Genomic DNA, 9,142 nt, shown 5'->3' on the forward strand with positions numbered 1-9,142 from the left:
AACTTGTATAGCATTCACATGACTAACGCACAATGTAAAACCAGTGGGCCTTTATGAAAACAAAGTCATCATTACCTTTTCATTCAGATTTTATATCTCTTTTGTTTACAATGCTATTCAAACCAGTTGCTTCTTCTTTCTAGAAAAAGTTAGCCGACTTCTATGAGCAAAGAAGCCCACACGTTTTATGGGCCGTCGGTCCTTATACAAACCCCTGTATTTCTTTAAAAGTTAAAAAATTCTGTAAGTGAAAAAATAAGTTAGAAACATATTTTTAAAAAAATGATTTTTTCAAAATTAAGTTACAAACATATTTTTAAAAAAATGATTTTTTCTGTAAAATTAAAACCTGACCTAGAAATGTTTTCTTATTTTTAAGTATTTTAGAGGTTATTTCTAACATCATCAGATGGGAAGATTTCACCATCCCCTTTTTCAACAAGGCAATTTATGCTGATTTCAAGGCTCAAAGAAATGCCTTACATCATTGCCATGGTAAAGGTATTTTGGAAGTAAATGTGATGTGAGAATTCTATGATGGCTAATTAATGCTCTAACCAAATTTCGTCACGATAAGATTACCCTAACTATATCTAAGAGCACAATATATTTATTTGTGTGAAAAGAAAGAAAAACTATTTCGAGTCTACATAATCCATAGTTAATAGGAAAGATATCGTTAAAGTCACCTATTGTCATTAATGTGCCAACCACAGCCTCATTCGCTGTCAAAACAAAAGCTCCGATCCTTTTGTTCTTATGGCTGGCAAATCAGCTGGCAAATTTCAATAGCAAAAGCAATGTTTGTAAACAGATCTCTTCAACGCGAGAATGTCGATATCAGTGCTCTCATGAAATGCAACTCTTACGTTTCTGTGAGCAAAATCAATCCACCGAACCAATTTAGTTCTACTTTGCCTTTCAACGCAGAGTTTGCCCACTCATCTACTTCCACTGTCAAAGGAGACAGTCCAGCTCGATAGTTGCTGTTGAAAATGGCCGACAGAATGTTGTAATAAGTACTGTGGTATTTTCTTCATAACGTCCGACGAAGAGAGGAAACACCATATCACTGTTTTCAAAGTTATATTCCTTTTATTTTTGCATAAGCGCTAAGGAGCCTAATCGATGAGCCAGCACTGAATAATTATTGAGTAAGACATACCGGACAATAATTTCTTTATTTTCTTTAATTTCGTTTTGACAATGAGTTCCTGCCTGAGATATTAGATGAACATATTTCCAGATTAAGTTAGCGAATTGTAAGTTACATGATTTCTTTACCCCTTCGGTTTATGCAATAAAATCTGTCGCTCTAGTTAAGCGTTAGTGACAAAAGTACAGAAGAGTCTTTTTCTTTGTTTGTTTTTCGCGGCATCCTGATCTCCTTGCAAGAACCATGGAAGCAGTGTTTTTGCTTAGAATAATGCAAAACTTTGTCATTTTTTAGACTCCAGTGTTGTTAAGTTAAAAGATGAATGTTGTTTTACAATAAACTTGATTGACAGCAAAGCTCAAAGTATTAATCCTTGTGGTGTAACATAAAGTAAAAGTGCTTCCATTTTAGTTGGAGACGATGAGTTCAAGATTCCATGGCACAACAGAGGAGTTCGTGTCTAATCATTCTGGAGTAAAGAGACACCAAATAATTTCTCCTTGATAGGAAATGCAAATGTAAAGGAGATCGTCTCGTTTATTGATCAGTTAGCACAAAATGACACAAAATAAAGCCTTTTTCAGGGTGATAGCGATAAAAATAGAGATGCCGTCGAATCACCACTCTTTTCTTTAAAAACTCTTAATAACTAAAATACTTTATCATATCAACAAACGCGACAAAACTGCGTCATAGACAAAAGATACGATGACGAGGGACAGAATAAAAACCATTTAAAAGATGCCACACCAATACCAATCACTAATGTCGACAGTCATTTGAAGATTGCTCCGTAATAAAGCGTAGTAATAAAGACCACGGAAATTTGTATATTGAGAAACGCTCTTGTAATCGACTGAGCTAAACAGTTGGACTATATATATGCAAGTAGACGTTCTGATATTTAGCTTGTAGAGCTTTGGTCTTTTCCAATTGAAAGACACAACTAAACCCAAAAAGCAAAAAGAAAAATCGCAAGATCTTTTACTTGATTTTCACATCTTTCCAAAATGAACGAAGGATTTTTGTGGTAGTGCACTGCACATTACATGTCACAGGGTTCTTAGAGTGTACGAGTGAGTCCATGATGACAATAAGCCCGCAGTGCGTGCCTAACTGACGAACATAAACAGGTGTGTTTGGAAGCGTGCTTGAGTTTTAACAAAATGAACCCCCAAAATCGGCAATGATTTGTGACGCTGATGAATAAAAAAAAAGAGCTGCTATTTCCGAAACAATGGAATTACCTAGTGATAAATAACCTCGACTAGGATAGTACATTTTTGACTGACTTTGCAGAAACAATGGTCAATGTCAAGAGGTAGGCGATTGTAATCTTTGTGTTGAATTTGCTCAGTTCTTGTTAATCTTTAAAGCAGTTGAAAGAAAAAACAAACTAACTAAATAAAACAAAAACCAGCTGTCTTGCCATCAATTTGACACAGAGGTATCCTTTGTTTCGCGAGTAAACATGCACGGTAACTTGATCATGGCGCTCGCCCAATGCAATGTCACTTTCGATTTTGCGCTTTACTTGTGCAGCCAAAAGTACAATAAAAAGAATTGAACGTAAGAAAAGTCTCCCTAAATTTTTTTTGCTGATGGTAACTTTTTGTTTTCTCGGTTCAAAATTTAAGTTGTTTTCATGTTGCAAATTTTGTCGCTGAGGGCAGAATATTTTATTCTTGATTGACACTTATTGAAAACTCCCTTCTGTTCTTCCTGAAAACTGTGTATCAATATTTCTTTACTTTTCCATCAATACTTGTTTTGCATAAAGCACGCCAACAAAATCTGTACCTTGCTTAGTTCGCATTTTTGAGTGTTAAAATAGAATTGTCCTCCATATGTTTCTGACGGCAAGTCGTATCTTTTGAGGTCTTCCATCCAAATTCTGATCCCGCCGGACAGGGCCTCACCTCACCGAACTTTTCTCTTAGAAACCTGTCAGAAGCTCAGGGTGCACGCTTAAACTTGTCGTAAAAAAGAAGTTGTAACGGAACTTCAAAATGATCAACATGTCAGCTTCGAAACCAATGTTCCTCGATTCCCTTTTCTTTTCTTCAATCTGCCTGAGTTTAGTATTTTACTAGTAACCACATGTCTTCTCAGGGGCCTATTTACCTACGACATCTACCATGGCACTAGAATGATACACGGTACCAAAACAATATTGTGTACTATTAGAGCTACATACTACGCAAATATAACTTGAATCTCCTTGGAAGACAAACCGCAGCTCAGTTGACAATTATAAATCTTTGTGTTACTTTACTACCACACGTACGCAATGCGTGCCTATTATTTAAAGTTTCTACGACCGTTTGTCACCGCGACATCATATTCTACCATGCACAATCTGCACAGTTTCGACGTTAGTTGTAAAAATGACTGCAAGAAATAACTTAATGTGAGTGAAAAGTTTTACTTGAACTCGCTTTGAAAACGAGGCTCAATGTACAGGAAAACTACAAATAACACACTTTTATCTCTGAAATTCTTAGTGATCTACGACCCTTTCGAGTTTGGCACTATATTCTCCAGCTAAACCATCAACTAAGGTAACATTAGGTCTTTAATCTCAACAAAGAGTGTGAATTATTGAACCCGAGTAAATACAAGCCACCACCTGGGTTTATAGATATTCATGAGTAGCCACAATAATTATCAAAGTATCGAAACAATAACCACCATGAATATCACATCCCTTATTGGCTTGTAAGAATTGACCTCGCTCTATGATGATTCTGAGTTCTTCTCCAAATAATAAATCACTATCTGACTCAACTAAGGTGACTGTGATGAATAAGAACATGCATTCAAAGATGACACTAAAGCCAAGGTCAAATGGATCGAACGGTGGTATGGATACGATCTCAGCCATCCTCATAGCCAAAATATGGTAATGGAGAACTATAAAGCACAGCAATTGAAGAACACAACTTTACTCTCTCGTGACGGGAAAGTCCTTCCCACTCCCCTTGCACATCACAATATAGATACGCAATGCGTATATACAATAGTCTTACTTTTTTAGTTCACTGGGGAGAGAAACTAGTTCAAATGAAGGATAATCACAACGCAAAAACTAGACCCCATGATCTGCCTCTGTAATGACATCTGCATAAGATTATATTTACTAGAAGGTTCCTAAAGGAGAAATTCAGATCGTCAAATTCATCATAAGCCTCAGACCCTACCTAATATCACATGTTCAACACATTATAATCCCAAGTTCAAGTTATGTTTATTAAAATCTCAGACCAATATACATGGTCCTAAGGCCACACTCATTCATTGAAACACCTAATGTGGCAAATATGACGGCCAGCCCAGATTGCTCCACTTAAAAGGAAGGAAACAAATCGACTCTAATAGATTCAAATGAGATAAGATCAGGTTTTGGTATCTGTGCAGAAAAGAAATGCCAGAAGCTCCAGCAAGCATCTGTTTGGAGCAGAGTAGATCATCAACAAATATTTCAACGCATGTGTAATGCCGAATCTAAGGGAGCTTTCCTTTTGTTAGAACTGGCCGACCAGACCCATCAGTTTCCAAAGGAAATGCAACAATTTAAAGGAACACTTGCATGATAATCGCTCATATTCTTCTCAACGCCTTGCAGAGTTAGTCCTTCCAAATCAGCAGTCTGGCCAGTCAGTTGTGTTACGTAGAATTAGCACGCTAAGTCAATTTACATGACACATTGATAAATCCTCACCATTACTGTGTGACATTAAGATAGTATAGAACATTTAAAGGGCCACATAATTTTTGAGTGGATGCAGAGCTTAATTAAGAAGAATGGGGAATTTCGGTTTGGTCTATATTTAAAAAGCTCCCTTAGCTACTAAAGGTCAAACATGAAAAGGACCCAAGGTTGGATTCTTCTTAATGTTTCTTTTCTTAGTATTTCCTCTTTCTGATGAGATGTGGCCCAGCTGGGTTCCCTGTGATTGTTCCTCTTTTGTTTCTAGCAGACAGGTCTTGGGATCTTGACTGATGTTAAGCAAAATGCTACCACATTAAAACATGCAGGACAAAGTTCTCAGCTTTTGAAATTAGTCTACTGTGTAAAGAGGATGCTCCACATCCTTAACCAAAACCACATTCTTTCCAGTCTTGATGACATTACAATTTTCAAAAATTTCAAAAGCTCACTTGGTTAAAATAAGATGATATAAAATAATAGCCACAAACAAAATACTGTAGCTGCTTACATCTGCTCATGAATCAAAATGTCCTAATCATAAAAACTATGAAACTTTTGTACAAACTGTTTAAACATCACATTAAACATTTGTTGGCTTGTAGTTCCACAAGCATACAGGCTCGACTGAGAGGGTGAAATATGCATAATTGCTGATCTTAAAAGCCCCTGATATTTCCTGATTGTGCCATTTCACTCGTTTACATCTCTGCTTCAGGACTTAAAATTGGTTAAAATTGGCTTAATCACTGAAACGAGGGCTTAGGCATAATCGAAAAATTATTGCTGTATTGACGGTGAGTCTCATTGACTCATTGACTCATGACTCATGACTAATTGACTCATTTGACTCATAAAACATCCGTTCTCGTCAACTTAAATTAATTTGAAATTTTTTTCCAGGAGTTTCAATAAAAAATGAAGCAGCGAGCAGCTTTGAATAGAGTAACCGACTGTATCAACAAGGAGCCATCATTCCTTTTTTTCTAGGGGAGGGGGATGGTGTCTAGGGTGTGCATACACAGAAATTTTTGAAATCTCAAGGCCCTAAAATGCGATTTTCAGCATTCTGGGAACTAAATTGAGGATGAAAGAGCATGCTTCTTTTCATTCAAGAAAATTTTGCTTTCAGTCAACTTTTAAATTATCAGTCACAAATACTTCCTGCAAGCAATGCACAAATGATTAAAACAAAATTACATACTTTTGCATGTTAAGAAATTCTGCGTAAACCTATCAAGAAACTTGGGGAAAATTACCTTAAACTTGTATAGCATTCACATGACTAACGCACAATGTAAAACCAGTGGGCCTTTATGAAAACAAAGTCATCATTACCTTTTCATTCAGATTTTATATCTCTTTTGTTTACAATGCTATTCAAACCAGTTGCTTCTTCTTTCTAGAAAAAGTTAGCCGACTTCTATGAGCAAAGAAGCCCACACGTTTTATGGGCCGTCGGTCCTTATACAAACCCCTGTATTTCTTTAAAAGTTAAAAAATTCTGTAAGTGAAAAAATAAGTTAGAAACATATTTTTAAAAAAATGATTTTTTCAAAATTAAGTTACAAACATATTTTTAAAAAAATGATTTTTTCTGTAAAATTAAAACCTGACCTAGAAATGTTTTCTTATTTTTAAGTATTTTAGAGGTTATTTCTAACATCATCAGATGGGAAGATTTCACCATCCCCTTTTTCAACAAGGCAATTTATGCTGATTTCAAGGCTCAAAGAAATGCCTTACATCATTGCCATGGTAAAGGTATTTTGGAAGTAAATGTGATGTGAGAATTCTATGATGGCTAATTAATGCTCTAACCAAATTTCGTCACGATAAGATTACCCTAACTATATCTAAGAGCACAATATATTTATTTGTGTGAAAAGAAAGAAAACTATTTCGAGTCTACATAATCCATAGTTAATAGGAAAGATATCGTTAAGTAAGATATCGTTAAAGTCACCTATTGTCATTAATGTGCCAACCACAGCCTCATTCGCTGTCAAAACAAAAGCTCCGATCCTTTTGTTCTTATGGCTGGCAAATCAGCTGGCAAATTTCAATAGCAAAAGCAATGTTTGTAAACAGATCTCTTCAACGCGAGAATGTCGATATCAGTGCTCTCATGAAATGCAACTCTTACGTTTCTGTGAGCAAAATCAATCCACCGAACCAATTTAGTTCTACTTTGCCTTTCAACGCAGAGTTTGCCCACTCATCTACTTCCACTGTCAAAGGAGACAGTCCAGCTCGATAGTTGCTGTTGAAAATGGCCGACAGAATGTTGTAATAAGTACTGTGGTATTTTCTTCATAACGTCCGACGAAGAGAGGAAACACCATATCACTGTTTTCAAAGTTATATTCCTTTTATTTTTGCATAAGCGCTAAGGAGCCTAATCGATGAGCCAGCACTGAATAATTATTGAGTAAGACATACCGGACAATAATTTCTTTATTTTCTTTAATTTCGTTTTGACAATGAGTTCCTGCCTGAGATATTAGATGAACATATTTCCAGATTAAGTTAGCGAATTGTAAGTTACATGATTTCTTTACCCCTTCGGTTTATGCAATAAAATCTGTCGCTCTAGTTAAGCGTTAGTGACAAAAGTACAGAAGAGTCTTTTTCTTTGTTTGTTTTTCGCGGCATCCTGATCTCCTTGCAAGAACCATGGAAGCAGTGTTTTTGCTTAGAATAATGCAAAACTTTGTCATTTTTTAGACTCCAGTGTTGTTAAGTTAAAAGATGAATGTTGTTTTACAATAAACTTGATTGACAGCAAAGCTCAAAGTATTAATCCTTGTGGTGTAACATAAAGTAAAAGTGCTTCCATTTTAGTTGGAGACGATGAGTTCAAGATTCCATGGCACAACAGAGGAGTTCGTGTCTAATCATTCTGGAGTAAAGAGACACCAAATAATTTCTCCTTGATAGGAAATGCAAATGTAAAGGAGATCGTCTCGTTTATTGATCAGTTAGCACAAAATGACACAAAATAAAGCCTTTTTCAGGGTGATAGCGATAAAAATAGAGATGCCGTCGAATCACCACTCTTTTCTTTAAAAACTCTTAATAACTAAAATACTTTATCATATCAACAAACGCGACAAAACTGCGTCATAGACAAAAGATACGATGACGAGGGACAGAATAAAAACCATTTAAAAGATGCCACACCAATACCAATCACTAATGTCGACAGTCATTTGAAGATTGCTCCGTAATAAAGCGTAGTAATAAAGACCACGGAAATTTGTATATTGAGAAACGCTCTTGTAATCGACTGAGCTAAACAGTTGGACTATATATATGCAAGTAGACGTTCTGATATTTAGCTTGTAGAGCTTTGGTCTTTTCCAATTGAAAGACACAACTAAACCCAAAAAGCAAAAAGAAAAATCGCAAGATCTTTTACTTGATTTTCACATCTTTCCAAAATGAACGAAGGATTTTTGTGGTAGTGCACTGCACATTACATGTCACAGGGTTCTTAGAGTGTACGAGTGAGTCCATGATGACAATAAGCCCGCAGTGCGTGCCTAACTGACGAACATAAACAGGTGTGTTTGGAAGCGTGCTTGAGTTTTAACAAAATGAACCCCCAAAATCGGCAATGATTTGTGACGCTGATGAATAAAAAAAAAGAGCTGCTATTTCCGAAACAATGGAATTACCTAGTGATAAATAACCTCGACTAGGATAGTACATTTTTGACTGACTTTGCAGAAACAATGGTCAATGTCAAGAGGTAGGCGATTGTAATCTTTGTGTTGAATTTGCTCAGTTCTTGTTAATCTTTAAAGCAGTTGAAAGAAAAAACAAACTAACTAAATAAAACAAAAACCAGCTGTCTTGCCATCAATTTGACACAGAGGTATCCTTTGTTTCGCGAGTAAACATGCACGGTAACTTGATCATGGCGCTCGCCCAATGCAATGTCACTTTCGATTTTGCGCTTTACTTGTGCAGCCAAAAGTACAATAAAAAGAATTGAACGTAAGAAAAGTCTCCCTAAATTTTTTTTGCTGATGGTAACTTTTTGTTTTCTCGGTTCAAAATTTAAGTTGTTTTCATGTTGCAAATTTTGTCGCTGAGGGCAGAATATTTTATTCTTGATTGACACTTATTGAAAACTCCCTTCTGTTCTTCCTGAAAACTGTGTATCAATATTTCTTTACTTTTCCATCAATACTTGTTTTGCATAAAGCACGCCAACAAAATCTGTACCTTGCTTAGTTCGCATTTTTGAGTGTTAAAATAGAATTGTCCTC

Source organism: Montipora foliosa, chromosome 12 (assembly GCF_036669935.1).
Source record: "Montipora foliosa isolate CH-2021 chromosome 12, ASM3666993v2, whole genome shotgun sequence".
In the NCBI taxonomy this organism is placed as follows: Eukaryota; Metazoa; Cnidaria; class Anthozoa; order Scleractinia; family Acroporidae; genus Montipora; species Montipora foliosa.